This window comes from Neopelma chrysocephalum, unplaced genomic scaffold, assembly GCF_003984885.1.
Source record: "Neopelma chrysocephalum unplaced genomic scaffold, ASM398488v2 Primary Assembly neopelma1_97102, whole genome shotgun sequence".
Taxonomy (NCBI): Eukaryota; Metazoa; Chordata; class Aves; order Passeriformes; family Pipridae; genus Neopelma; species Neopelma chrysocephalum.
In genome coordinates this window covers 6,670,153-6,697,433 of record NW_020925744.1, presented here as the reverse complement: position 1 = coordinate 6,697,433, position 27,281 = coordinate 6,670,153, and the positions used below count along the sequence as shown (strand labels likewise).

Here is a 27,281-nt window from a genome sequence, read left to right as displayed (position 1 = left end):
GAGAGGGGATCTCATTTGGACCGTGGAGAAAAGGGAAAAATTATAACTCATGTTCTTTCTTGAAGCTGACAATAAAATGGCAAAAAAAAACCCAATAAACCACCGACAGTATCAACATTATCACCTATAGCAAAAAATATTTAAGATACATTTGTATGTATTTATAAAATGTAACACTGAGAACCAATTCAGAAGGACACCCTTAATATAAACTTAATTATCTCTCAGTTCTGCTAGACCCTGGTTTCATTTCTACTGGCGCTTTTGTTACTAAATAAATACCAGCTAAGATAGTTTCACACTTCAAGAGGACTCAAAAGAAGCACTAAGAGTTGTGCTGGAGCACAGTATTACACAGCTCTTTATTGCATCCTGTAGGTTGTGACCCTTCAAAGAATTTAATAAAAATAGTTCGAGACCTACTGCTAGCACAGGTAAAAGAAACATACTTTCCTGAATACTTAATGGTGAGGGCTGGAAGGGGTTAGGAAAGAAGAGGAAGAACTAATGATTCAAATTATAATTACAGCCTGAAATATCACTGGTTGTTTAATAATGTTATCCTAGTCACACCACTCAGCAAATTTACTTCATTACTTCATTCCTATCAAATATCTTATTAGCTCATGACATCTAAATTTTATTTTCTTTATTGTTCCTGTTATTTGAGACTTAACAAAAACTTCAAATATCTTTAAAAGGATGGTTTAAATACATCTGTCAAAATGTATTTAATTTGAAAAAAATCAAGGAAATACTCAAGAGAGTCCACCAGAGAGTCAGCAAGACAAACTGGTTGAGCTCCAGTGAATGGACTACCCATGTAGGAGGAAAAGCTGGGGGATTGGTCAGCCAGTGTTACTCAGTGACAAGAGAAGAGACAAGAGGTACAAACTGAAATACTCCGAACACTGGGAGGGTGACAGAGCATAGGCACAGATTGCCCAGAGAAGTTGTGGAGCCTCTCTCCTTCCTTGGACATACTTGGAAATCCTCTGGACATGATCCTGGGTAACAGGCTCTAGGAGGTCCTGCCTGCACAGGGGTTTGCACAAGGTGACTTCCGGAGTACCCTTCCAGTCTAAACCATTCTGTGATCTACAGGCCTCTCCCAGGGTCCTTCTCTCATGACAGCTCTCAGAGAAGCTGGGCCAAGGCTCTCCATTGGCACCAAGAAAGTTATCAGGGTTCCCCACCTGCATTGCCTCACTGCCCCAGTGCCAAGCCCTTGTGCTCACAGGCAACAGTCTCTCACCATGGAATTTGGCCTGAGCTTAAACCATCCTCAAAAGGCCATGAAAAGATAGACAACACCCTCTGAAGCAGCGGTTTTCCAGCTTTGCAGTATCTGCTGTTCACCCCTGAACCATGTGACATCTCTGGGAAGCGTCTGTGATGGACCATCCTCCTGCACTGCAGCATTTGGTCCAGAGGCCTCGTAGGCACACACATAGCAGGGATGTGGTCCTACACCAGGATTGCTGCATTTGGGGAGAACAGTGACTAAACAGGGCTGCAGGTCCCTCACAGCGGTTGTCCCAGAGCTGTGGGCATGAGAAGGTGCTGGTGCACTGGCACCATTGACAGCCCTGGTCAGTTCTTCTGCCTTCCCTTACCACCTCATGCAGGTACCCTGTGCTGTCTTGAGTCATGCTGGCTGCCTGGAGGGAGTGGAATGGCAGGCAGGGTGGAGACAGACCTCAGGGCTGGTTGACGACTTTCCAGGAGGCCCTTAGCTCCCGTCTCCCACTGCCCTCATGGACTTTCTTTGTTTTTTGTTCCTGTGCCAGGAAAGGTCAGGCAGGCACACTGTACTTCTCTTTTGTCACCACAGCCAGCACCAGCAAGGGACAGCAGGCAGGGAGGTGGGAGGCAGCAGCAAATGGCCTGTGCCTCATTTGCCCAGACAAGGTGGACATGCAGGTCGTGTCTACAACTACAGCCACTGCTCCTGCTTCATCTGCATCCAGTAACGGAAAGCCTTGAGAGCTGCCTACCCGCTCCATGGCAGTCTTTCCACCATGTCCTGCACATGGTCAGAGCAAACAGTGACCACCAAGAGTAGATGGTTGGCTCACCCACCTGCCGGCAGAGGACAGTGGCAGGGTGCAAGTGCACTGCAGAGCCCTACAGCAGCACTGGTGCCACCACCTGCACCAGGGGCCCACCAAAACTGGCTCTGCCACTGGGACAAAGGGGCAAGCATGAGGGACCAAGCTGTGTGGGACGACATAGCTCCAGGGCCCTCCAACTCCCCTGCCCAACATGTTGCAGAAGAGCCCTTCAGCTCTGCAGAAAAGGCCCTGGGGGATCCTGGGGGACCCACTTGAACATAACCAAGCAATATGGCCTTGCTGTGACGGGGTCTCATAGACCCGAGCACCCACCATAGGAGGAGGGCAGGCTGAGACATCTGGGACTGTTCAGCCCAAAGAAGGCTCAGGAGGGAGTGTCATTAAGGTGTACAAATACATGAGGAGAGGGTGAAAAGGGGATGGAGCCAGGCTCTTTTCAGTGAAAGGACCAGAGGAAATGGGCTCAAGTAGAAACACAGGTGGTTCATTCTGAACATCAGGAAACACTTCATTACTGTGAGGGTGACTGTGCACAAGCACAGATGGCCCAGAAAGGTTGTGAACACTATTCTATTGAGGAGAACATCAGCCATCTAAGCACAAAAGCAATCCTATCTATTATTGCAACGGCAGCACAGCAATCTCTCTGATATTGCTTTGGTAATGTGAGAAGGAGCCTTATATCAAAGAAAAAATTCCTGCAAAATTTTCTGGCAGAACACAGCTGGGGCACAGACAGTGTCAAATATTTATGGATTAACTCATAGGCTTTAGAGGAGACTACCTGATGACATAAGGCATCCTTGAAGGATATCGATTTGCTGTATTGAGTTGTTTTCATGCCAAAGACATCTGGAAAGATCATGGTGCTCAGTAAAGTCTTCTATTTGATTTGTATTTTACTATATAGCAGATTCCAAATACCAGTAACTTTTAATGTAAACACATAAAGAATATTTTATTTACATTACCTTCTACTGTACAAGAGATTCATCCCATGCAGATCTACCTTGAGAACCCCATTTCATAACACAGACAAAGAGTTAGACAGAGGGTACATTGAGATTAATCTGAAAGTTAGAAATGCCTACATCTCTGCAATACACAAACATTCAATAAAGGAAGAATGCAAGTAAAGAACAAATAGGATAGGCAGTGCTTACATTCCACCATAGGTAAATATCCAAGTATTTACTGCTCCATTCTTCTCAATATGGCAATGTGCATTTTTACTATAGAAATACATAAGAAGACCTGCAGTGCTTTTATCTTTCTGTCAACAAATAACGAGTCTGCTCCTTTCACAGGTACATGCCTTAATGAAAATAACCTTTAATCTACAAACTGTTTGGGTACAAACTTGGGTACAGGCTCTTTTTCTTTCCTGTTTGCGTCAGTTTTTGCTGCCTGAATCAAGATCCCTGCTATTTGTTGTAGATCATCTTGGTTATTTTGTACTCATAATGCTGTATTTGTGATAACTGGATTAGCCTCATGGCAATTCTCTTATTTTAAATTTTCTTATAAAAAATTTTCAAACTTTCCTGTTTCCACAGTCTGATAGTTTATGTGTTCCTGGTGTGAAAGAAGGACATGTTTTTTTGGAAAAAAATCATCTGAAAAATTATTTTCCCACTAAAGGAAGTCTACCCTTGGCAAACAGAGTATAATAGGCAATTATGTATGCTTGATTTAAATGGCAAAAATATCTTGATAATAGAAAAAATAGCAAAAAAACTAAAGTATTCAGAAAAATAGTAGTTAACATTTATGTAGTTTATATAACATAATCATTTATTTCTAAAAATTTGCTGTGAGAAATTAAAGCCATAAACTGGAATTTAAAACTTCCATTTCCTTTGAAAAGCTTGTGCAAAGTTTTAACAATGCTTTTTAATTTACAACTGAGTTTAGAGAATCATGTTTTTATTTGAGTTTGTCTAGCAAATCTTTAAAAAATCCCCAACCATTTAGATTAAAAATAATTATAATTTGCTCTCTAAAACAAGATGGTGAAAACTTCCTGCTGTACAGAACCTGCCCTGTGCATATATGCAACATATTTCCCAAGAAACAGAATTAAAACCAGATGAATATGGAGTAGAGGGGAATGCTAAGCTCGATTTCAAAAGAATCCTTTAGAAATTCAGGGTCCAGATGGTCAGCTGCATCTCAAGGCAGCCTAATGCTGGTACACAATGCTTCGTCAGACAACAACACACACTTGTCCTGGTTCAGGGGTGACTGTGTAAACCAGCTCCCAGCTACAGAAGGAAGCAAGACAGCAAATACTGACACAGCCACAGCTGCCATGGTTCGTCATTGTGAAGCTGGCTGCTGTCTACCCTGCCACCATCGTGACTTTGAGCAGCATCAGGAGCTCCCCTTTGCCACCGCTCTCTGAAGAGACAAATGCCTGCCTTGTCATCCTTATGGATACAACCACACAAGGCTCATGGAATAAGGACTGCTAAGCACCCTCCAGCTACATCTCTTTGATAAACATTCCTTTACTCTTCTTCTCATAGGAACCTATTCTCAGTTGCTGGTAAATTTTGCCAAGCCTCATTTGTTTGGAGTGTAATTTCCCTTAACAGATGTTTATATCAAACTGAATTTTTGGATACAGGTTAGCTACAGAGTTCAGTGAATCTGGAGAAACCAATGAGGAGAAAATTTGCATAAGTGAAATATACAGGGATGTGCTTTCAACTACCTCTGTAAATATTCTTAAGTAAAAAAAATTCTGAGAGGAAGAGTAAAAAAAAAATCATCCAGCACATGTATTACACAGGAAAAATGAAGCCTTTAGTGGCTAAGTTTTCAGAAGAATGATATTAACTAATCATATTCTGTCATGTCTCAAGTCGTGCAGACATCACATCTGTGTTATGCTGGAGCATATGACTAAAAAGGATAAACACTTAATGTGTACAGCTGGAGAGTCATAGTGGACTGGCATCCTAAATACAGAGTAAGTACAGGTTTCCTTACCTGCCATGACACTCCTCACTATTCCAATACTGATTTTGATTTTACATGAGGGTAGTACCAAGGCATAAGTTACCTTGACAATACCTCAGGAGGAAAAGTATTTGCACAGCAAAGAGAAAGACTGGGACAGATACGTAAAAGGTTGGGAAAACCAGAAGAAAGTAAGCAGGAGCAGTAATCACCATGAGTAGTTAGCTAGGAGAAGGGAAAAGCTACCACAAAAAAATATAAGAGAGGCTACCAAAGTTGAGGACTGTACTGGTGTGCAGCAAAAAAAAAGAGAGATATGGAGACACAGAGACAGCTATAACCACCAGCTTAAAAATCATAGAATCTGAGAATGGTTTGGGTTGGAAGGGACGTTCAAAGATCATCTAGTTCCAACCCCTCGCCCTGGGCAGGGACACCTTCTACTAGATCAGTCCCATCCAACCTGGCCTTGAAAACTTCCAGGGATGGGGCATCCACAACTTCTTTGAGTAACCTGTTCCAGTGCCTCAGTACCTTCACAGTAAAGAATTTCTTCCTAATATGTAGTCTACCCTCTTCAAGTTTAAAGCCACTACCGCTTGTCTTGTCACTGCAGGCCCTGGTAAAAGGTCTATCTTTCTTTCTTTCTTTTATGCCATCTTTGTAGACTGAAAGGCCCAGTAAGGTCTCCCCAGAGACTTCTTTTCCCCAGGTAAAACAATATACACCAGAAAACCTGAAAATAGAGCCAGAATTCCAGTGTCCCTAAAGGGGACTGTTTCAAGGTAAATGCAGCTGAAACCACTAACCACATCTGTTCTTTTTCCCTTTATGAATTATCTGCAGAAGAGTAATTGGCAGTAGGAGTCCTAAAATTTTCCTACAGTTTCATATTTAACCTGGCTTTTGCTTTCAAAGATCTAAATTGAAATCACTGGGGACTGGCTGCAAAACACGTCACAATTCAGTGCTGGTTTATATTTCTGCTTTCTTCAAATCTAGTTCCACAGGAGTCTTGTAATTGAACTAGCTTTGTTTAAACTTTTAGAATTATCGAATCAAAGTGTCATTTCATTAATGGAATAATATTACAAATGGTTATAGCATTATGCTGCTTTTAAAATAGGTTATTTGCAATTAGATGATTTATGCAGTCTTATATAAGCTATTTCACCAAATTTTATTAGTAAAAGTGTAATTGAATTCCAAAATTACTATTTGACAGTTGATCACTTAAAAATCTGAGTGATGAGACAATGAGTTTAAGTAGCATCTAGGGAAAGAAGAGGAATAATAATAAAACCTATAAATTACTATAAATTGCCATTCTGTCATAACTACATGGTTTGCCTTCCAATTCAGCTGTCCTTTAATTCAGTCACTAGTGAATATCTGATCATTACAGAGTAAAGCACACTTTGAAATATTTTCTGTGTATGTCAGGAAGACTTAGCACACAAATTGATACCTGTAAAATTCAGTTCTTCAATAGCAGCTTCAGGTTCAGACTTATTTCAGCCAGTGATGCACGTGGGTATTGTGTGTGTATGTGTATTTATAGTTTTACAGCCTGTTTGTTCATGGATTAACTCTCTGTTCATGGATTAACTCTCTTAAGCAACATCATTTCAGATCTCCTAAAGAATCACGAATCCAGATTTTTGAATTTTGATTTTGTGCACATGACAGGGCAACTTCATCAGAACCAAGGTATGTATGTAATAATGAATAGTCAGATATATAATGGTGTAAAACAAAACAATAACAAACTAAGAAAATAAAAAGTACTTAAAAAATTTCTGTGCAATTAGCTGTTCATGGATTATCCCTGTGATAAAAAGCAAAAAAATACAGGTTTTAATACAAACATAGCTCAAGGTACGAAAGCAAGGGAAAGTTGCATTTTGCAGACTTTTCGCTGTTGGTATCTGAAAAACATTACTAACTAAAGACAGCAAGGGACTACATTAGTACCTAATTCCAAGGAATTTCCACTGAAATCCATTAGCTTACCTTCTTGTATACTTTAAAATGTTTCTCTTTACTGTCTTGCTATGTTGAAAATGTCAACAGCTTGACAAGACCAGATACAGTTTCCCATGACAAAGTCTCAATCCGATGTTTTTAATTCACAGTTTTCTTAAGCGTCTTTTTATACAAAACTCCCAGAGCACTTGGCGAGCAAGGCGACTGAAGCAGAGGGGAGGTTGTTCTGGAGCCACTCCCCTGGAAACACTCATTTAGCTGCAAACTGTGCCCAAAGCCATGTGAGCCCTTGCATACAAATCCTGTACAAAGGATGCGGTGGGTTCCCCCAGCAGCATGCACCCTGCACATGCAGTCCCTGCCCTGGGGAGAAGATTTACTCTTTCCTGTGAGGTTTTCTTTGGGGACCTGCCCTTCATTGAACACTTATAGGGCTGTTGGTTAGGGAGGACCTGCTTTTCCACACGAGCAAAGAGCGGCTGACCAAGAAACTGGTCAGTTGGTATAGGAAGCAGATTAAGAAGTTACCCAGACAAAAGGCACAATGAGTAAATGCAGTGGATAGACCTGAACTCCCAAAACCCAAAAAAAATATGGCTGAGATGGAAGCTTGAACCCTGGACCACTGATCCACCACACGAATTGCAAACATATTTCTTGGCATGGTGCTAGCTGTACCAGCTAGCATGGTCTGGAAGGTAGGACACGGCAGGAGCCATTCCCACTAGGAAGAACAGACAAAGTTTCACTATGCCTGTCTCCCTCCACTCTCACTGTCCCAAGCTGACTTTTTACCTTTAACTACCCTCATCATACCAGACTCCACAGCATATCAGATGTATCACTACTCAAATTTCACCTGCAGGAAATTTTCTGCAAGGAAGCAAAATTTCGACATCATTTTAGATGCTTTCCACCAGAGAGGTAAGTGGGGGGAGCGGTGAGATAGATGAACAAATGAAGCCTGAATCGGTTTAGGATCATGGGACCCAGAGCTGCATAACACGGGTGGGTGCATGACCCTAAGTTCATAGTGAGCTTCATACCTGAACTATTAAGGATTCTAACATCGCCGTCTTGCAAACAGATACCAATAGAAAAAAAAAAGAAAAGGTCCCAACAGCAACACAGACTTACAGTTATAACCTCTAGTGGTCCACTTGCAGCAAGTTGTGACCGTGAAAGAGCAGATTCCAGAGAAAAGTATGGGTTTTTTCCCAAAAGAGGGTATCCTAACACTAATAGAACAGATATGGTATATTGCTTAGTATCTCTGAAAGTGGAAACTTCAATGAACCATGAAAATCTTCTAAGGTTGAACAGCATCCTCAGTGAAGAGAGGAATTTTTTAAGTAATGTGCCATGCAGTTTAGATGCATCGAGTGTCTAAAACTAGGGATTATATCAAAAACCGGGACCCCTGGTGGCCTAGTGGTTAGGATGCGGCACTCTCACCGCAGTGACCCAGGTTCGATTCCCAGTCCCCCAGGCAGATGGAGCTTGTTAGCCCTGTGAGGCCATCCATCTATGAGAAGGTCACTCTAAACAAACCTACGTCCTGAGGACCTCACTGCCATTGTCCAAGCTTGCTTGGCCCCGGTAGATGAACCTTAGGATTAAAGGGTGGGCTCAGTTCAGCACATGCTGTGTCTCACCTAAAAAATCCATTGCACAGGCTTGAAAGGTAAAAGACCTTTCCCAAAAAACTTCGTTCGCGAAGACTGGCCATACTATATCAAAAACCTTAGAATCTTAGCCAGGAGTAAAAAGTATTTATAAAGATTTTATCACATGTTAGTAACAGACTTTGAAGGTGATATTTTGCTCTTAGCTGCAATAAGTCTTACAAAAAGACAGAATTAAGAATCAGTAGCTGAAGCTAGATGAAATAATATCCAAAGGTAAGCAATTCTGCCTTCTTTAAGACAGCACATAAGTGTAGCATTTCAGAAAGAAGCTAATGTAAGACCTCCAGAAAAATCAAGTCTTTTACCCATAACCATGACCTTCAAATTTCTCAGTCCAATGCATTGCATTTCAGCTAATGGTTTCTGAAAAGGTTATTTTCTACCTTTTTCCTATTCTTTCCTTACCCAACCTAGTATACCAACAAAAGCTGCTAAACAGCCTACAGGAAACTACCTTTTTTCCCCTTTTGCTACTGTTTAATCTTAATTTTGCACTCCAAACCTGGACATAAGAGGCTATATTAGTCTCATTGCAGTGATGTAACTCCTTGCTAGTGCTACTTTTTTCCCTGAATTTTAATTGCTATCTTTCATTATTCCTCTTGCACAGAAATATTACTAGAGAACTGTCAGTATTGTTCTGTCAGTATTGCACTTTTTGGGGAACACCAGCATTATGACTATCTCTTCCCATGGTTTATCTCATACAACAGTATTCCCACAGCTAGGCACATGACAAAGCAATTCAATCTGAATGTTTGAATAAAGGGCCTTAGTGTCATTTCTGTGAGAAGGCTTCAGGAAATGGCTGTAATGGCTCTAATGACCACTATATATGTTTCCAGACTTCGTTTTGTCATGGGGAGTAGCAGACTTCATACAAAATGAAGAGATTATTCAGAGCAACAGATGTTTTTCCAATGGAGAGATTTATGTTTAAATGAAAATACCCCCGAAGTTAATTAGCAGGACATGTTCCTACACCTTCTAGTTTTAATTAAATGCAAAGCATATTGCTAAATGGTGTTTTCAAGTCTCAGCTATTTGTTTCCTTTACTGTATACACACATGTTGTGCTACAACCACTAAGTGGGAATGTATTATAAAAAAAGGTTAGTGATTAACAACTTCTCTCTTCATAACTAAGTATCTTGATAGGAAGCATCCATATGGAGATAACAGAGGCAAGTAACAGATTTATACATCCCCGAAGTCTAAGGACAGCACACTTCTAGAAATTTCATATACCAAAAGGCTGGAGCATAGTCAAAGATAGGTGGATGAACAAATCCATTTCTGTCGGACACCACATTGCACCACAAGTGCCTGGGACATTACAGATCTTACCATCTGTTTACATGGATGAGTCACAGATGTTCAAACCTCGGTATGAGCTGAGTCCAGAAGCTGCATACAGTATGAAAATCCTGAGAAGTGCAAATATTAAAAAATCAGCCTTTGATTTAATTTTTAAGAGTGGTTTCAAGTATAACTTGCATTTTATAGATGTTCTTCGTGCAAATGATGGTTTGTGCACACAAATATCTACTCACCACACCATTTTTACATCAGTATATATATGTACTGAGTGTAAAAAAAGTAGAAAACATATTCTCATACAAATATATCTTTTGTTCTATATCATTTAACTCATGAGACAGGAAAGAAGATACAGAAGGATAAGAATCAATGCAAACTCCTTGGCTGTAAATTAATGAAACTACAGACCTTCACATCAATGCCCAGATCCCAAAGAGCTTAGAGAGGAGGAGAACCCTAGATAATCAGATAAAGCATAGACAGACTACATTTTAGCATCTTAAATGTTGATTTTAAAGAAAAATTAAAGATGTTTTGATACAGACTGAATGAAAATTTATAAATTATTTAAAAACAGCAAGGAAAATTAACATCTAAAAAAAATACAACTTTTTATTGTGCATGTAAATTTTTATACAACCACACACTAACTCTGTTTTGGAGGTATAATAAATATTACATGCAAACCACAAGTATTTTAAATGTTGTAAAAAGAAGTACATTAAGGAGCTTAATGTTAAGTAAGAGTCTATGTTTTCAAATTTCTAAGATAAAATGAGCAAAACACTTTTTTTTATTTTTGATTGCATTTGCAAAAATGTTATACCGTAGGCAAAATGTAGCTATCACTGAATATTGGTTGAGTCATGTATTGAGATTCAGCATAGCAAGATCAGCTATATTGCTCTCCCATACTGTGTCAGGCATTTATGTATAGCAGTCAACTGCACTTTTTTAATAGTAATCAGAAAAGATACAGGAGAACTGTTCATGATAATTACAACCACAGACAAACACAGATTCGATTAATCACACTTCACAGCATGCACATCCCTTTATTCTCAAAATTCTGGTTTTCCAGTGGAACAGAGTATAAAACAGCTTTCAAACTTTGTCATCTCAGCAGAGTCCCTTTATTCCATCTAGATCCTTCTCTGTCACAGGCTATAAAGCCAGCTTCACGCATCAAGTGCAATTTTTGACATCCACACCCTAATAAAAAAAATTATACACAACTAATTGCATAAATATAATACACAACAAGCTCCCTTTAGCTTTTCAAATCCGTTACTGAACTGGAATAATTCCATTTTTCAGTTTGGCAACCTATATTATATATTTGCAGTCCTTACTCAAGAGCTTCTGACCATGAAAATTCAAAGAGGTTTTGGTCTGCTTTGTCAGAACTGGAGATACAAATGAGATCTTACTTCAGATATGATGCATCAAGAAGACAACAGACTGTCCACAGGCTGTAATTCAGATTTCAAGCTATAGCAAGACTGAGCTTTCAAGCTATAGCAAGACTGAGCTTTGCTAGCTCTTCAAATCACCATGACAGGTAAAACTTACTAGCAAGTTATTTAATGCAAAAGACACTCTCATTTCTCATGCAGAGAACAGCATGTTCCAGGGAGCCCTAAGCAAAGAGTGTGTTCTCTGTACACAAGCCAGGAGCTATGCTACTTGGGAAGAATATTTGTGTTACTGCCTGAAAATGTAAATACATCTGTATTCCACTTTGAGTAACAATACTTTCATTCTAGGAGAGCAAGCTGGGACACAGGAACAGAGCATTACTTTTTCAGATGCACAAAACTCAAATCCTGACACAAAAAAAACCAAAGAAATTTTATCCTTGATTTGAGAATGCAAATACATGCAAACAATCAGGCTTTTCCATCTACATGCAAATGTAAATTCTCACCTACTATGAACATCCACATGTTCACATTTGGAGTATATTTTAGTACTAGTAAGTTCACTGTGCAACTATTGCACAGAAAGTGACTGCAATGTCAAAATCACACAAGCAAGCCAAAAGCTGCTTCATTAATTATATGACTTGGAGTCTTTTTCTTTTCTCCTCTGGGCCAAATTGTACCATGTAGTTTATTTAATAGTATAGATTGACATTTTTATGATACTTTGAAGGTACTGGTTTAAACAGATAATTTTCATTTCAATATTCCCAGAATATTCCCACTTTGGTTTCTTCCTATATCCAGATGTGATGGGAATTCACTTGTTTTTCCTTCTGATTTTCTTTCTTTCCTCTCTTTCTCTCTCTCTCTCTCTCTCTCTCTCTCTCTCTCTCTCTCTCCCCTCCTCATTCCTCACTTTTCAGACTGCTGAATGATCTACCACAACACACAGACATCAAAAATATGTGTTTATGCTGTTTTAAGAGGATACAATGTTATTGTTCTGACATAATTATAGGTTTTCGCTTGTTTCCAAGGCTGTTTAAATGATTTATGATCATCCAGGAAGAAAGCAAAACATCTCATACTTAAAAAATAGAAGAAAAAAGCATTTTCTGTTGATCTTAACTTAGTTACTTATTTTTGAGCTCTGGAATAATCTTTATATAGTGCATAGTTAATTTAAAAATTTAAAGTGGGCACTGTAAATGGGAGAAGAAAAATTTCAGTATACATTAGGCTGAGCAAAATTCTTTTTCTTTCCTTGTGAATAAGGGACTGCCTTTTACTACTTGTTCAAACAGCATCCAGCACAATAGGACTTTGATCTAGTCTGAAGGCACTGCTTGTGGTCTGTTAGATTTCAAATATCACCTATAAATTCTGTATCAACGCAGTTTCAGTTCCTGGAAACATGGTATTAACAGTATTGAAATAGTCCATGTACCTAGCTACAACACAGGACCAATTTTTCACATCACTTCCCTTAGGATCATGGGAAACAGAGCACCATAAGAAACTCACTCAAACTTGCAAGTTTTTCTATAGTCCCTCTTCTTTGTTGAGCACAGAAAAAGTAAAGTAGCAATGTGCAGAGCTAAATAACTTGACTAGAGTAAAAATTTTCCATTCGAACAAGTCACACAGCTGTTCAGACCACAATACCACATTCTGCAAGTTTAATGTCTCACCAACTTATTGCCTTGTGCTTCACATATGTCAGAGAAACTAGGATGAAACCAGATTTCGTATCTAAGAGAACTACTTTGAATTTCTTATTCCAGAAATATCATAGAAGTTAACAGTTTATATTATAATTCGCTATCTCACTTAATGCATAACATCTTGTCATGGTTTGAAAACTGCCCCCCCCGGGAGTTGGGGGCCTATAGGTGAGGTGATTGGATTCCAGGGCAGTCTCCCCTGGAGGGCCAATCACTGCTCGTTTTGTTCGCTCCTATGAAAAATCATATATACACAACTGCCAAAAGTTGTTGGCAATCAGTCTGTCTGGCTGCTGCTGTGTGGGTGTGAGAAGGCCCAGGGGTGGCAGGGTCCCCTTTTTTCCACTCCGGGGAAGGGGGGCCCTGCGGCCCCACAACTCTGCCTAAGCCAGGGTTGGAGGCAGCATTGGAGTGAGTATGTGTTGTGAGGGAAGAGACTCACAGCACCTGAAGTTGAGTGGGAGAGAGAGAGAGGCAGGCCTTGCAGCCAAGCCCTCTTCCCCCCCCACTTTGCAGCTAGACTGCGGAGGGGGTTTTCTTTCCCTCTCACTGTAAAGTGGAGGGAAGGCTCGGCATTGGAGCCGAGCCAAAGTGGACGGGCTGAACGCAGCCCGGCGCCAGGGAGATAACCCCAGGTGAAATTGGAGATGGACCAGAGAGGCCCAGAGGATGTCCTTGCAGTGATTTAAACGGAGGACAGCCAAAAACTCGGAGGAGGAATAAAGATTCCAGGATGTGTATGTGTGATAAGCTGACTGAACTACAGCAGCTACGGAACCGAGGTATGAGAGAGAGAGAATGACACAGCAGAGACTGACACGAAACCAGGGGAGCATGGACTCAAACTATTTTCTTGGGCTTCGTAAGGAAGAACAGACTTCAGTAAACAGCTGGAGGTTGGTGGGGGGGAGTGAGTCAGATTTCCCTGAACGCTCCCACAAGAGAAAGACTGGTTACCTGTAGAGTATTTGTGGGAAAATGGACATATTATGAACAATCCATATTTTTGAGAAGCACTAGGCCTCGCTTGTCATAACTTTGGAGGTTGCAAGCTGTGTGAAAACTCTGTGTTTACACTTGCAAACTGTGTGAAACTATGCATGTTTATAGTTGTTAGCTGTGTGAATACTGTATGTTTACAGTTGTAAGGTATGAGAAAATCATGTGTTTATAGTTGAAAGTTGTGGGAAACTGGAGATAAAGGGACACCTGGAAAATTTCAGGGAAGTCCCTAAAGGCAGATAGATAGGAGGGACTTTGGGTGGTACGAATGATGTCAGGCTGCGTGGACAGAGCATCAGAACCAATGAACTGAAGGCATGACATGCGTGCACAGACTGAGTTATCCAATCACCTTGTTGTAATCACGTACCTGGAAAAAACTAACTGTATAAAAGCTAACTCATTTAAATAATAAATTGAACATCGCCTGATCATATTGATCGTCTGCGTGTGTTTCCTGAACTCCTGCCATCCATAGTTACCTATCAACCTGAAGGGCTTTTCCTGGACTGAATTGAGGGAGAAGTTTAAAGGGACTGATAGAAGTGTGTAATATTAAATATATAGTTGCTTTTAGCTTGTACAGTATAATTATTTGTGTAAAATAAATGTATATACTTCCCCTTTTCCCCTATAGAAGCCTCTTGCATCAAAGTTTCTCTTCGGTGTTGAGATAAAATTGTGGGAAGGGGTGGGGGAAGCCTGGAAATTGGATTTTGGATTTTTGTGGTGGCTCAAACCACCACACATCTCAAACTGAATTCACTGTGGTTTAAGTTTTATATTACATATGTAATAAGATACCTATTTACTATACCTGATCACTATGGTAAAGTTGGCAAAAATTATCTCAAATATTATCTGTGTGAGCAAAACACTGTTTTTTGCTAAACTTCATAAAGGCATTTAGAGGAATTAAGCAGCTAATTTTGCTGACTGACATTTAACAAATATGTTTTAGACAGAATCACCACACTATTGACTTTCAGCTTCTGATGGTCACTGTAATCTTACATGAGTCTGTGCATTACAATGTAAGACATGCAAGCAGTAATATTGCTAAAATTACATTCCTATTTTCTATTATAGGGTCAAAAAATAATTTCTTTGCTATGAGTCTGTGCATTACAATGTAAGACATGCAAGCAGTAATATTGCTAAAATTACATTCCTATTTTCTATTATAGGGTCAAAAAATAATTTCTTTGCTAGCAAAAAAAGATGTCTAGAGAAGTTTTATGAGGGCATTTTATATCCCCAGAAGTTATAATATTCATTAGAAGAGCAAGTCTGCTGCCTGAAGAATATTTACTATTTTAAAATTATTTATTCACAAAATTCCATCTGAAAAGCTAAGACTGCAAGAAGGAAAGCTAATAAGAAACAGCATTGGCTTATATCTTGCTAGCAGAACATATGTGTTTCTTGGTATAACCCAAGTTATTTACTCACAAACAAGCAACATGGAAAGTTCTTTGCATGAACATGCATTTATAGCAATGAATATGATCTTGTAGCATTTACAAGAGAGGTATAGAGTTAGTAGCTTCTAATTTCTGATTTCAATCTGCTGCTCTATTGTTTTAAACTGAGTTGCACAGAGGTAACACCTGACAATCTCAGGAGACCAACAAGGGAGTCACCGTGATAACTCCATCTGATTAAACCCAGATTCTGCACAGCCTTTCCCACAGGTTTCTAATTCACTGTGGGTAGAATTTGCTTTTAAAACTCTGAACTCCAACATGCTGTCATTTTGCTTGCTACAAAAAACCCCTTCTACAAATTAAGGAAAACATCATAGCACCATATAAAAAAAAGGCAGGGGATGGGGAGAGTGGAAGAGTGTTAAGCTTAGCAGTTGTTTAAAATACTAGATGTTAACACTATTTTGCCTTTTACTTGTATGTCCATTCTTATTTAGAGGAGATGCAAGGAGGGAGTATCAAAGGAGTGGAGATTCTTTATACTTTATACTGCAAGCTCAGAATTGTGTACATTTCTTCAGTAGTTCTACCGCAACTGCCAGTTTACAATGTACTATGAACATATAAGACATTGCATGACTTAATTAGGCGCAAATCAGGTGTAATGCAACATCACTGTATTTTATTACAGAAGAACAAACCTATGGGATGAAACAGATTCTATTTCAGACATGAAAGAACCTCAAATGCACTGACCACATGTAACATCATGAAGCTATTTTAGACTTCGCAAGAGAAGATCTACAAAGGTTACTTACCTGATCTCATACAGCACAGAATCTCAAATGTTAGCTGCCAGTGAACTACTTTCTAAACACAAGCATTCTTGTTTACAGTATGTAATTAACAAAGCAGAAAAAATCAAAATTACTCACGGAGTCCTGGAGATGCAATAGCAAACTATCCAAGACAGGAAATTCCAATGCAATACTATAAAACAAGTGGGAATAAACATGCATGAAGTCAGGAACTGACAGGCCTCTGGATTACCGCAACTGTAGGAGTCATGCTCGTGCATGCTGAGCTATAATTTATGAAACAGATCCCAGGAAACAGCCAATCGCTTCGTTTCTCCTAACAAGTCCAACTGGCTAGGAAAAGCTGGAAGTGCTGCACAGAACAATGAAGAGGAGCTATCCCACATATTAATCTGCTTATCTAGGATTGCCTTCTGTGTAGGGAGAGGGAAGCATATAATAAGAGGAGGAAAAAAAAATGAAAGAAAAATCACAGTTGTACTGTTAAAACAATGAAATACCTCTAATTAAACATGCAAATCTTCCGTTGCAGTCAGATGGCTAGTACTGTAGTCAAAAATTTGTAGTATCAGCTAAAACATTTCAGAAGACCACCATCCTCCTTAATAGTGATTTTTTTTCCCCAATATTGACAGAAAGCTATGCAAATTGAATTTATATTTCCTATGCAGTTGTTTCACTGCTCTCCTCCTCTTAATTTAATGTTACTGCTAAGTGTGAAATATCCTTCCATAAAAACTGATTAGAGTATGATTTTTTTTTTGCAGGTGCTGTTCAGTGCATTAACGAGCCGCCCTTCCTGGAAAGCCATCTCCATGGTCCTAGGATTTAAGATGTAAAAGACCATAATTTTCAAAGAGGCACAAGAGACTGTGTCTTCAGTCAATAACCAAGACACACTTCAAACAATATGAACAGACCAGAAATTACATACCAGAGCATATGGAGCCAAAGTTGTCCTTCCTGGGAAATTCCATGGTTTCAAAATGTAGGTTTGACCAATTTGAAATTAACATTACTGTGATGTTTTCTGCTAAATAACTTTTCTGAAGTTTTTCAGAGTAACAAAAAATCATTTTTTTTAAATTAATGTTAAATAGGGATTTAATATTAAATAATATTGGAGTGTTTATCACTATGTTTTATTTTAATAAATAATGTAAATTAAAAATTATAGTTTCATCAAGGGAATCTGTCAAAATAAGAAACTGGACTGTATCAAACTATCTTCCTGTAAATGTGCCCATTGAATTCTCTGTGTTGATAAATTTCTATTTACTAAAAAAAAAGAAATTATATAAAGAAATTATCTTTAACACATAAAAAATCTGCAGTTTTTTAAAAGAGTCATTGGCCTGTTTATACAGAAATACTAGTAATATTGAATGAAAACATAAACTTGGGGTGAGTTAGTGTGAATTTTACAAGAATGGAAATCACATAGGTTTGGTTGCTCTATCCTTAAATCCTTTTTACATATGGTTATTCCTCACATATCTTCCCTTTTCTTCTTTCTCTTATAATCCATGTCTTAATAATTTCTGAAATCTCCTTAGCAAAATGTATTTGATAAAACCCACTCCTGTATTTGCTGTCACAATATCATATTCAACAGATTCTAGAGCTATTTTGCAGCCTTAGATGCCTTCCCAGACATCATCTGGTAGCAGCAGATGACCATCTGAACCACCTTGTCCTGCTAGGCATCATTACTTTAATTAGAGACAGAAGCCTTTAATCTCGTGAATCAAGTCTTTTTGCATACTTAAGCAGTCTCTTCCCCAGGTTTACAGCCTACTGTAGTACTCATGAGGTATTTCAGTGTTGCCTTCTTTTAAAAGTGCCTTGATGAAAACGTACAATGCAAAAACAAAGAAGAAAAATACTGAGAAGAAACAGTTTGTAACAGATACTGAAAGTGATATACAGTTATGTTTCTGTTACTTAGAAAAAAACCTCAATGTCCACAGATTTCTGAGCAACAAATAAAAGGAATAATTTTTTCTGATATTCTGCAGTTCAGCCACCTCCAAAGAACAGCATTTGTAGACCAAAAGGCATATAAATAGCATGGAAATAATGAAAAGTAAAAAAAGTTTTTAAGGGGGTGATAACCTATCAATTTGAAAATATTCTAGTCACACCTATGGGATTCATACAAAATCTTTGCTTATCTATATTCACTGGCAACATTGTAACTAGCTCATATTCTATTTGACAAATACTAGAAACAAAATGGCTTCACAGACTGGGAACTTGAGTTCATTACCTTTGCAAGTCATGTCTATGAATTGAAAAAGAAAACACTATAAATTTCAGTTTCAGCTCCCTGCTTCCAAAACATAAGGGAAATAAAACAATTTGCAGCTGATTTCTTTCCAGGATGACTGAGGAATAGCTTCCTCCAAAGAAGAACATTTGCTAATGAAAGAGGTAAACACACACGCTAAAGTGTTTTTTTACAGACTAATTCAAGCAGTGATCTGCCCTTCCCCCCCAGAAAGGCTTCATAATTGTCCCTACTGTCCCACCATACATCGAGACAAGGCTTTGAAGTTAGGAGGGAGAATGCCTTCTCTTTATCCCTACGAAAAACATCCTTTTTACACCCTTTGCTTCTTTTTATGATTTTCCCAAGCAAAATATGAAGGTTTTAGCTCTAGGTCTCTCAACAAAGAAACCTACCAGTACTCTCAGATACACCATCAAAGAGTGGCAATGTCTCGTTTTGTTTCTCAAGATCGCAAAGAGCATTAGCTCCTACCATTTCCCCCAGTGCAGAATATACATGAAGCCTGACACCCACAATCAATGTTTTGAAAACAAAATCTGCAGAGTACCATAATAAATTGGTACAATTCCCTTATTTGCTGTATAACTCTGGACTGTATCACACTGCCAGTTTACTGTAGTTCAATTTAAAATAAAATAATTTACTGAAATAATATCTGCAGTTCAGTAAAGTCTTCACTGAATAACTAGATTGTCTCAGGTAAAGTAATACAGTTAATCCTTCAGTACTTAAGATAACATATCCTTTTTTTTCTATCTTGTTAAATTATTCATCTCCATAATAGGAGTTTTATGCATATAATTAATTTTTTCTGTACTTGGCTGCCTTTCAGAACTCCCTGATTTATTGTGTTTCTGAGTCTGCCACACTGATATCAATTTCACATCTACTAATAAAGTCAGCAACCTTAAAAATAATGTATTCCTCAGCCAGTTACAATTTCTTTTAAATGGTTTACCCACAAACAATTTCTCTTTTTCAACATTTGAAATAATTTTGTTAGCTAAGAACTTTATTAAACAGCACAGCATACAACCTAAAAGGAAAATATCAAGAAGAAACTTCAGCACTTATCTGCCTGAAGGTTAGTCTTTCTAGTAGACTTAAGGGGAATCCAATTTTCATACATTAAAATGTCTGGGCACAGTAGCCTGAACTGGTTGGAAGAGGCAGGCACAGCCTAGATATGAGTGAGGCAGCTTTTTAGACACAGCTGGCATTATGGGAAAGTGCTGATGGAAGGCACTTTAGTCTTCATCTCTCCTTAGCTAAGTTAGGACATGTGAAGAATGGGCTACTTTTGTCAGTGGCAATTGGGTTGTCTAAAGGAAGAATGAAGGATTAAGTTAAAGTGCTGGTTTTGACTGGGCCTCATTTCCTCCGTAGTAGCTGGTATGTGCCTGTATTTTGGATTCATGCTGAAAACAGTGTTGATAACACAGGCATATATCAGTTGTTGCTGAGCAGGGCTCACACAACATCAAGGCTGCTTCTGCTACTCACCCCAACCCACCAGTAGGCAGGCTAAGGGGGCACAAGGAGGGAGGCAAGGATGGGACACAGCCTGGATGGCTGACCCTCCCTGACCCAAGGGATATACCAGACCATATGGTGCTGTGCTTAGCATATAAAGCTGGGTGAAGAAGGAGGAAGGGGGAGGATGTTTGGAGCGATGGCATTTGTCTTCCCAAATCACTGTTAGACTTGAGGGGGCCCTGCTCTCCTGAGAATGGCTGAACTCCTGTCTGCCAATGGGAAGTGGCTTTCCCTGTTACACTGCCATTATCTCAATCCACAGGTTTTCTCAGTTTTGCTCTTCTGATTCTCTCTCCAAACCTAGTGGGGGATGAGTGAGCAAACTTAGTTGCCAGCTGGGGTTAAACCATTACAGTTGCATTCCAATATATTTCAAATAACACAATTCCAATCCCATTGTGGATTATGCTGCTCATCCCTTAGGTTTCACACTCTTTCACTCCTGCAGTTCCAAAAGCGTCCTGTAGATGACAAGATGTATGTAAGATGAAACATCTGCAGACTTACTTGATTCTGCAAAAATATTCATGCTTAGCTCTCCCAGGATTAGCTACAATCCAAAAAGTTCATACAGAAGTGATTGTTACCAGTTTCTCTGTATGGACTAACTGTATAAGGTACAAAGTCGCTCCTTGCAATGCACACACAAAATATATGGACAGATAGGCATATTGCTATCACACCCTGCTCTAAAAACAGCAGCAAAACTCTACATGATAGGACATATTAATAATTGCAGATATGAACAATGGAAAGAGGGATCTGCAGACGGGCTGCAGAAGGAATTGTAACTGTTTACTTATCTGATTAATCAGCAGGTATAATCTGCTAGTGAACATTGCATGAAAAATAAGGTTACTCTGACACTATTTGGAAATAAGCACTGCGTTCTGAGTTGAGGTATAAACAAAAATGCAGTAGTTTAATAAACAAGTTGTTCATGTCTCCAGATGCTGATTTTATTTGATACAGCAACAATGCCAACAAATACCAGATGATAAAATAAAATTACACTCTTTATGGTAGTTTGTGAAGGAAATCATTTGAATAGCACACAAGGAAACATGGAAAATATGCAAGGAATGGAACATTTAGAAGACACCATGTAAAAGGATGTGAAACTCCTGCTTACAGTAAACACAAACAGCCTTTAGTTCAGGTTACATCATGTGGTTACAAAAAATAAGCTGAAGAAACAGAGTGTATGCATAGCAGATTTTTTGGGATATAGCTAAATAAATAAACAAACCTATACTCATATACTCATTTAGGAACCCAATGACTCATCTGTCCCGCTGGTTCAGATGTACATGAACAAACTACTGGTACTAGATGCACAGTCAATAGGCAAATTCAATAAAAAAACATTATAAGCAACTTTAATTTCTGCATGAGGGGAGAAAGGAGTTGTACAGTTTGGGTGTATTACTTGCAGACCTTAAGCCGGCACAAAATAATGTTGTAAAAGAGAGAAAAATATTGGGGTTTTTTTATAAGCATCCTTTGCCTTTTAATAAAGCCTGTAGGGTTTGACTGAGATCTATAACTCATTTCACATACAAAGAACTGAAACACCCATAGTCAAATATAGCACCTATTAAAAAATAGAGGAGTGTAGAATTCCTCTCAGTTTAACACATGTCGAGGGAGACACAATATTAGGCAACTTTTTCCATGATCACTGACTGGAATGAAATTCCATCTTGAAGTCTTACTTCAGAATTTAAGCCACAAGATACCCATCTCCATTACTATGTACTGCAGTGAGTTACAGGTTATAAACTACCCAAGAGGCCGTGAGGTTACATAAACTGCAACTGTATGACTCACAGTCCTGCATGTATAGAATCAGTTTTATGCTATCATAGTTGTATTACCTGTATCACAGAGCAGCAATGATGAAAGATTTTTAAATCTCTCTTGTTCTCTGAAAAGCAGTCACGTTTAGAGGACAGAGCCACAGACTTTAAAAGAATGATATCTGAATGAATCTGAGCCTTATGCTCAGATGTGCCACAGATAAGCTAAGAAAGCAGCTAACTTAAGTTCAGCACCTAGTAGACCCAATCTCTTTGCCACCCTTTTGACAAACCTTGTAAATACCCAGCTGGGGAAGCCCTACAAAGCTTCCATTTTCTTAATATCAGAAAAATCTGATTGTGCTAAAATTTGTTTGCTTGAGAACCAACCTAGGCACTAGAAAGTTTAGAAATGACAGCTCTGCTGTTGCACACAAAATTGATGCATTCAGTCCCAGCAGTAAGGAAGTTCGGAGTCCTCTGAGAAGAGATCACAACTGTGTTAGAAACTAGCTATAAAACAATAAATTCTGGCCTTTCCATCTACTGAGTACTAGGTTTCAGAAACAGTTTTTTGCACAGGATTTGCAGAGGAGGTTTTTCTTGATGGGAAGAAAGTGATTTGTATGTAGCTTCCTAGTTTTATACTCAGAAAAACACTGTGCATTCTATCTGCCACTCTAAATTTTCAGTGATGGTTGGGAAGAACCGATAGTTGTTGGCCTATGCAGCAGTATAAGCAATGAAGCACAAAGTTACCATTTAAAGAAATTATTGAAAAGCTCAAGAACTTGGTAACCTGCTGGCATGGATGGACCACTGAGTCCAAGCACTGGTCCTCAAGAAGTGAGAATGAATACTGAACAATGAACCCTCCCACTATCTCTCTCCCTGTCTTAAACTGGGAGCATCAGGCTTTTCTTTCACTGCTTCTAGTTCAGAAAAGTAGAAATATTCAAACTACTTCTTTTATGTTGATCTCCCATAAACAGACCACCATGCTTTCTGCCTAGTGCAATTCCCGGAGGTGCCATGAGTCACGAGATTCATCCAGTGATATTAATATCAGAAAAAAAAAAACCAAGTACTTTGTGAGATGCCCACCAAGTCACTTGGAGAGGGAAGAGAGAAGTGCAAGGCTGTAAGGAAGAAAGTAAAGTTACAATGTCAAAGGAGAAGACAAGAGAAAAAAAAACAGACTGCACTTTACCTTTTCTGGAAGCCCCACAGTGGTAGCAGCAGATCTTTGTGGGGCTGGACTCTTGCCCCAATCTTCCCTCTTGCCCCTTCTGGCAGTCTCAGATGTTCTCATTGAAGCAACAGCTATCACTCTGGCAGCAGCAGTGTGAACCCAGCTGACTAAGTTTATACGTGCAGTTATTTTAGCACATGGTCTTTTTCTTTGTTCTCAGAAAAAAAATCTGGCAATTAAATACTTTGGATAGCTCAGCTAGATCTGGATAATATCTGACTGAGTAGAGAAAAAAAAGCCCTAAACAAAACAGTTTTTTCAGTCATAGTATTCTTTTTCTCAAACAACTGCTGTGATCAAGGGCAGAAGAGATTTAAGAGGAAGAGTTTTATTTCTGGCAGGAAATATTAGGCAATCAAGTTGTAAGCAGAGCAGGTCACATGGTTGGTTGCAAAATGACTACTGAAATTAATTGTCTTGAGAATATGAAATAGTTTTTAAGAACTACCAGTGTCATGTTTAGACCGCAATCAAATTGTATAAGCCTGTGACAGGTTGGCTTTTTGTTTTATCCTCTCTTTTCTGTTGCTCTGCTCATAGCAAGCAATAGCCTGGAAGCTGAGTCATGTTTTAAGGTACATTTCTGCCCAATTCATCCTCCTTAAAGTCATCACAGTCTATTCCCTGTCTAGAAATACATCATCCACAGCCTTTTCTAGTCAGATGTTCTCAACTCTACATGAGTTGAAAAGTTTGGGGAGAATGCTTGAACATCCTGTGTCCTCTTATCCTTCTCCCAAATAGACGCCATGTCTTTCTGCCTTCATAAATAAGTTTTGATAAATTAATGAATATTATCACTTTGAGTACTGTATGTGGTTCTGGGCCAAATTTAAAGATGTTAAGGCATTCAAAACCATCCAGAGGAGAGCAACAAAGCTGGTGAGAGGGCCAGAAGGAATGTCCTACAAGGAACAGCTGAGGACTGCAGGCTTGTCTAGTTTAGAGACAAGGAGACTAAGTACTCCTTGGCTGTGACCTCATTACTCTCTACAGCTTCCTGAGGAGAGGAAGTGGAGACCCAGATGCTGATCTCTTCTCCCTGGTATATAGAGAGGCTGTGGAATCTTCCTCTTTGGAGATGTTCAAAAGCCGTCTGGACACATTCCTAGTAATGTGCTCTGGGGGACCCTGACTGAGCAGACATGTAGGACTAGTTGACGTCCAGTGGTCTCTTCCAATCTTACCAATTCTGTAATTTTATAATATGTGGTAATGGTTCAAAGCTGAGCCAGGACAGGTTTAGACTGTACATTAGTAAGCATTTCATCAGCAAGATATGGGTCAAATCCTGGAATAGGCTTCCTAGAGAGTTGATTGATGCCTCCAAACTGTGAGTGTTTAAGAGGCATTTGGACAATGTTCTTAACAACATGCTGTAGCTTTTGGTCAGCCCTGAAGCAGTCATGCAGTTGGACTAGATGCTTGTTCACAGAATTGTTTAGGTTCAAAAAGATCTCGGAGTTTATCAAGTCCCACTATGACCAAACACCACTATGTCAACAAGACCATGGCACTTAGTGCCATGTCCAATCTTTTCTTAAACACCTCCAAGGACAGTGACTCCACACCCTGGGCAGTCTATTCTAATATTTAATCACCCTTTCAGTGAAGAAATTCCTCCTAATGTCCAACCTGAACCTCCCCTGACACAGTTTAAGACTATATCCTCTTATCATGTCACTTGTTACCTGGGAGAAGAGGTCGACCCCCACCCAGATACAATCTCCTTTCAGGTAGTTGTAGAGAGTGATAAGGTCACTCCTGAGCTTCCTTTTGACCAGGCTAAACAACCACATCTGCCTCAGCTTCTTCTCCTATGACTTACCCTTCACCAGCTACTTCATTATTGTTAGTTTTGTTGCTGAATCTGATCTTTTAGTAGGTATTAATTTTCAGCACTGTTATTATTTTTCCCTGTTAGTGTAAGTTGCTTTGGCAGGCAATGCAGTAGCCTTACTAGTTGTCTTCCTTGTGCTATTAGTTTCTCAACCACCCTTGTGATCAGCTTTGTTTTCAAAGGTTATTAAATTCTTCAAAGGTTATTAAGGTTATTCCTGGATTCAGTGTTGTTCGTTTTTAGAGACAGTGCAGTTGCTAAACTGTTGGAAAAGTATTATACTTCCTGATATTTAGTTCCATCATCATTGGAACTAAAATCTGTTCATCTTGAGAGACAGAATAATGACTAGTTTTGCTTTTATTGTTACATACAATGAGAACTTGACCTTTGCATTTGAGCACAGGTCAAGTGGGAGAAATTAGTCTTCAGGGCATCTGTGTAATCAGGTCCTAAATGACATCTGAAGCTTTAGTAGTAAGTGAGGCCATTGTCTAAGTCTGGTACTAAAGCTTTAACCCCATTTCACATCCAAAAGCACGATAAGTTATTTGACAGCAAACACTGAAAGTGCAGGCACTAGTCTGACCTTTATAGAGTTGGGTGAGTGCAAGAATTACTGGTTCAGACTCTGTTATTTGAAATTAAAAAGCAAACAAGGTAGGAGACATGATGAAAACCCTTTCAATTTCACATAAATTACACAAGGTATTCAACTCAAAGCCATAAAGTCACCCACATTAATTAAAAAATTCTAAGCTGTTTGTTAAGAATCAGCTGCCATTTAAAATAGTTCTTTGCCCTTTAAGACCATATATCCAACTGAATTGCTTAAGATTGCATCTCCCCATTGCAAATTCTCTCTTCTAGGTAAATATATGTAAATAGTTTCTCTTCCTCAAAAAAATTATGATGCATTTCCATTTGTACATTTTTTAGCTTCATGTGATAAAAGTGCTTAAGATAAATTCCTATGGAATTGTTGCTCATTATGTTCTGCCAGATCTCTGAAGTGATGCCTTTAGGTCCATCTGTTTTTTTCTTATTTTCCTAATTTTTATAAGCTTTATAAGTAGTTATATAGTAGAAGTAGATTTTAGAAGCAGTAACCCTTATTCACTCACCCTTTAGTACAGTAGTTTACACTTTCCCCTACCCCATCACCCCATTCCATGCTCCCATATCAATATCCCCTGAATTCCAGTACAAAATGTTTAGTCTCTCTTTAAGAGTAGGCCCTTTTGTTTAGAGAACACTTGTACCTTGGCCTGAACCACAAAAGTACAGTCAAGAACTGGGTAAATATATTTGATGAAGGAGTGGTCTTAGAGACCCTATCCTCAATTCCCAAGGGGCATGACTGAGGGTGGTCCGGGGAAAAAGCCAGTGGGTGGACAAAACCTGGGATTGGACAACCAGTATTATAAATTGTAACAACTGTACATGGGGGGGAAGTGCACGCCTTGTAATCTCATGCCTCAGAGGCACAAATTAAAATCCTTTTCTTATCTCACCTCTAAAACTAAATTGTCTCGGAGTTTTTTTCTCTCTCCATTTTCTTTAGGCAACAGAAGCAAAGATCAAACATTCTAGAAGAGAAAAATATACATTCCAATTTAATGTCTCCTTGCAGCATCGTTATTTGGAACTGAAGAAGAGGAAGAAATCTTCATTTTGGAAAGTTATCACAATACTAATAACATTCTGGACTTTTTAAAATATCTTTCCATTCTGAGACAACTCCTCTAAACACACTACATATCTAAAGAATTGAGAATGATGTAATTGATAATTTTCATGTTTGCAAAGAAAAATGACCTGACCTTCAGGCTGAAAATATATTTCAGAGCCAAATCAAGTGCCCAGTATTTAAAAGCAGTTCAGCAGAATCCTGCAGTTGTCATTCACATATAGATATCTAGTCCGTAAACAGGGAAGAGCAATAGACTACAAAATTAGACCCTGTGTTCTGGATCTCTTTCCCCTCACATGGTGTGGGGGCACACCAGTCCTAGTTCCGTTTCCATCTGAGGAACCATTTCCGATGGCTGAGGTGGATAGGGAAGGGGTTACTCCAGCTCCAGGGGTTTCTTCAGGTCCTGGACGCATGGAGGGGAGAGCTGCTCCCCCTCC

At 39.1% G+C, this 27,281-nt stretch overlaps 1 long non-coding RNA gene across 1 annotated transcript in view; it reads right to left on the bottom strand.

Moving 5' to 3' along the window:
- Positions 1 to 23,597, bottom strand: part of LOC113961274 — a 185,197-nt gene extending 161,600 nt beyond the window's left edge. Inside the window, exon 1 of the long non-coding RNA XR_003532256.1 lies at positions 23,267 to 23,597. This is a non-coding gene — a long non-coding RNA (uncharacterized LOC113961274). The remainder of the gene's footprint in view (positions 1 to 23,266) is intronic.
- Positions 23,598 to 27,281: the final 3,684 nt, after the last annotated feature.